Source organism: Chionomys nivalis, chromosome 16 (assembly GCF_950005125.1).
Source record: "Chionomys nivalis chromosome 16, mChiNiv1.1, whole genome shotgun sequence".
NCBI lineage: Eukaryota > Metazoa > Chordata > Mammalia > Rodentia > Cricetidae > Chionomys > Chionomys nivalis.
The window spans coordinates 26700501-26704429 of record NC_080101.1 but is presented as its reverse complement, the minus strand read 5'-3'; positions in this window follow the sequence as shown (position 1 = coordinate 26704429).

Sequence of the window (3929 nt, the reverse complement as noted above, 5' to 3'; positions counted from 1 at the left end):
TATGTGGCAGCTCTCCACTCTGCATGAGCCCCTTCTCCATACCATTACTAAATCCTTCCAGAGACTCCAACAAGCCCTTATCCTGGCCCCAGGTCTTCATCTCCCAGATTTAACTCATCCTTTCTCCCTCTATGTAACAGAGAAGGAGGGCTATGCCCTTGGGGTCCTAGGACATCAGCTGGGACCTTCCTTTGCACCTGTAGTGTACCTGTCAAAGAAGCTGGACCCCACCACTCAGAGCTGGGCACCCTGCATACACGCTTTAGTGGCTGCTGAGCTTCTTATTCATGAGTCAAAGAAACTAACCTTTGGGTCACCCACCACTGTCTTCTCCCACCACAATCTGTCCCGTGTCTTAACTTACAAAGGCTTACAAACCTTACCCCTTCCCGAGTCCTTTCCCTTCAGGTAGCACTAGTAGAAGATGCCACACCCACTTTCCAATGCTGCCCACTCCTTAATATCTCAAATCTCTTACCTCAGCCCAGCATTAATTATTCCCCATCTCATTCCTGCATAGAAACCTTAAAGGATCTACTGCCCTACCCCTCATATATACAGGAGGGCAAACCGTCCCAGGCCACTTATACCTGGTACACAGATGGCAGCTCCTTTCTATGCGAAGGGACCCATAGAGCAGGCTATGCCATAGTATCACATACTGGGGTGGTAGAAGCACAGGCACTCCCTGCACATACCACTAACCAGCAGGCTGAATTAATAGCCCTTACCCGTGCCTTCCAGTTAGCAAAGGGGCAATCTTTAAATGTTTACACAGACTCCAAATATGCCTTTCATATCCTCCTGTCCCGTGTAGCTATCTGGAAGGAGCGTGGGCTTCTTACGACAAAAGGTTACATTATGGGCTTGCTAAAAAGCCTCCCATCTACCCAAGGCTATAGGAATTATTCACTGTCGGTCTCATTAGACTGACAGTTTCATTATTTCCAAGAGAAATAACAGGGCTGACCAAGCAGCTAGAACAGCAGCATTCCAGAGCCCAAACCTCAGCGGGTTCATACAGTACAGCCCACATTCTCTCAGACACCCCCTGACACCTGGCAAATTCTGTCCTACCTACATCAGCTCTTTCATCCTAATAGTGAAGCTCTGTTTCATTTTGTCAAGGCTCACCCCCAACCCACCCCTGAGGACTTAGAGTTCTTAAAGGCTATCACTGCCTCTTGTAAAATCTGTCAAAAGTCAGATCCCAAGACCAAATATCCTAGCTTCCTTTTTCCCACCCACCAGGCCAGGGGCTTCCTTCCAGGAACTGACTGGCAGCTGGATTTTACTCATATGCCCACAGTCAGATGAGTTAAATATCTCCTGGCTTTGGGAGACACCATGTCTGGGTAGATTGAAGCATTTCCCACCACTAACAAGAGGGCCCAGACAGTTTCTGATGTTCTTCTCGGAGAAATTATTCCCTGGTTTGGAATCCCAACCTCTCTTCAGTCGGATAATGGCCCAAAGTTTACCTCTCAGATCTTTCAAACTTTATCTTTTTAACTTTAATGTTAAGGCTTTTAACATTCCCTGGCATTTTCATATCCCATACCATCCTCAGTCTTCAGGGAAGGTAGAACGAACTAACTGTTCCTTTAAAAATGTTCTTGTTGGGCTGGAGAGATGGCTCAGTGGTTAAGAGCATTGCCTGCTCTTCCAAAGGTCCTGAGTGGCTCACAACCATCTGTAATGAGGTCTGGTGCCCTCTTCTGGCCTTCGGGCATACACACAGATAGACTATTGTATACATAATAAATAAATATTTAAAAAAAATGTTCTTGTTAAGATGTCACAGGAGCTTCACCTGGACTGGGTAAAATCTTTTGCCTCTGGCCCTTCTTAGGCTTAGGGCTCTCCCCAAAAGCCCCCTTTCCATCTCGCCCTTTGAACTAAAGTATGGGTGCTGGTTTTAACTCCAGCCTCTCACCTAAAACCTCTCCCCTTCCTGATCACCTGCTTACTCCGTTATCCCATCTTCACTCCCTATTATAGGATTTTACCGACCACTCATTACCTCAACCATGTTCATGCCCACTGCCGATTAAAATAGGAGATCAGGTGCTATTCTCTCCCCCAGACCAAGGTCCCTCACCCCTTTCCCTAAACGGCAGGGCCCCTTTAAAGTGATTCTTGTGACTCCCACAGCTGCCAAGCTCGAGGGACTTCTGAGGAATCCACCTGTCTCACCTCAAACCTTTTGCTCTTCCAGCTCAAGATACCCCCTCATATACAGTAACTCAAACAGGGCCCTGTTCCCTTAAGTTCCAGAGGATGCCAAGATCAGCCACTTTTCCCCCAGTTCCAGAAAATAAAAGTTTCATCACCATACTCAACTCTTCTGTGCCAAAAACTCCATATACTCTCCCTCTTCCTCTTTCTCCTATCTGCTTAACCAACTTCTCTATATCTCCAAGGTCACACTTAAATTTCCAGTTAACCACTCAGCTGTTATCACAAGGACCATCATTAAACATAGAGCCGGAGGTACAAGGATTGCCAAAAGCTGAGGTGGTAAGAAACAATAATGAGATTGGGGACATTCACAGCCCCAGACTCCAAAAACTCACAAAACAGACTTTAACATAACAGGTTTATCACTAACTGCAGCAGCGTCCCCTGGATGTTAAGGTAATACCATGATGCCAAAGAGAACAAGTGCCTTAAAATTTGCTTCAGGCAAAACATTGAGGGGTCTAATAATTCCCTTTCTAATAATTCCTCCTTCTTTTCCTCCCTCCTCCCCACCATCTTCTATTCCAACGCTATATCATCACAATCATAAGCTTTTAATATGTCTAAAATTTCTTTTCAAACATTTAAGCTCCAGGGAACCAATTGGACCTATCTAAATGGATCAGACTCGCCCAGAATAAGTATCATTCTTCCCTTATCTTTCTTCCCTTGTCTTTCTTCCCTTATCAATCCTTGTCTCGGGAATCCCTGGGAAATTCCCTCCTCCACACCCCCCCCAAAACCCTCTATCTTCCATCTTGCGACTCTCCTCCCTTAATCACTGGGATCTAAAATTTTTCCAGACATAATTTTCTGCCTTTCCAGTATCTTGTAATGTCCAAGCTGCCAGCCAGTTCCACAGAACCAAAAAAAAAAAAAAAAAAAAAAACCCACAAAAGTAATCAGCCACCCCAGGATGTGGTCAAGCATCTCAACTCTCCAATGCCCACAAAATCAGCAAAAATCAGTCACAAGAGACCTTACGACGCCCCATTCCCACCCATTAAATTCCCAAGCTCCCAAAATTTTTGCCCCATTCACACCCATTAAAGACCCCAAACTCCCAAAATGTTTATAATAAACAAAAGAGTGGAAGATTATGATTCACACACAATATGGCTGACACTTCCGTGTTCCAGGACCTCAGGCGTGACCCACGTGTGGCATGGTTGCATCACTATGTATGAGGCAGCTGCGTGAGCACTTGCATGCACATGCCTGAGCTCCATCATCTGTGTATGATGCAATCATGTCACCCTCCCCTGCGCACATGCACTAGGCAGCCCTTAAAAGCTGGATGTGCCATCTTCAGCTCTCTCTCTGATGTAGGAGGTCCTTCTGTATTTGTGTTGCTTTCATTGGTTATTAAAGAAATTCCCTTGCCTAGTTAATAGGGTGGAACTCAGGTAGGTGGGGAAGACAGAACAGAATTCTGGGAGGAAGAAAGCAGAGACAGGCAGACGCCATGATTCTCCTGCCCAAGACGGACACTGGTTAGACTCATGCTGGTAAGTCACAGTCAAGTGACGATACACATTAATGGAGATGGGTTAAACTAATATGTGAGAGTTAGCCAATAACAGGCTAGAGCTAATGGCCAGGCAGTAATTTAACTAATACAATTTCTGTGTGATTATTTCAGGTGTAAGCTAGCCGGGCAGGATGGAAAAAGGGGCTCTGCTTTCCCT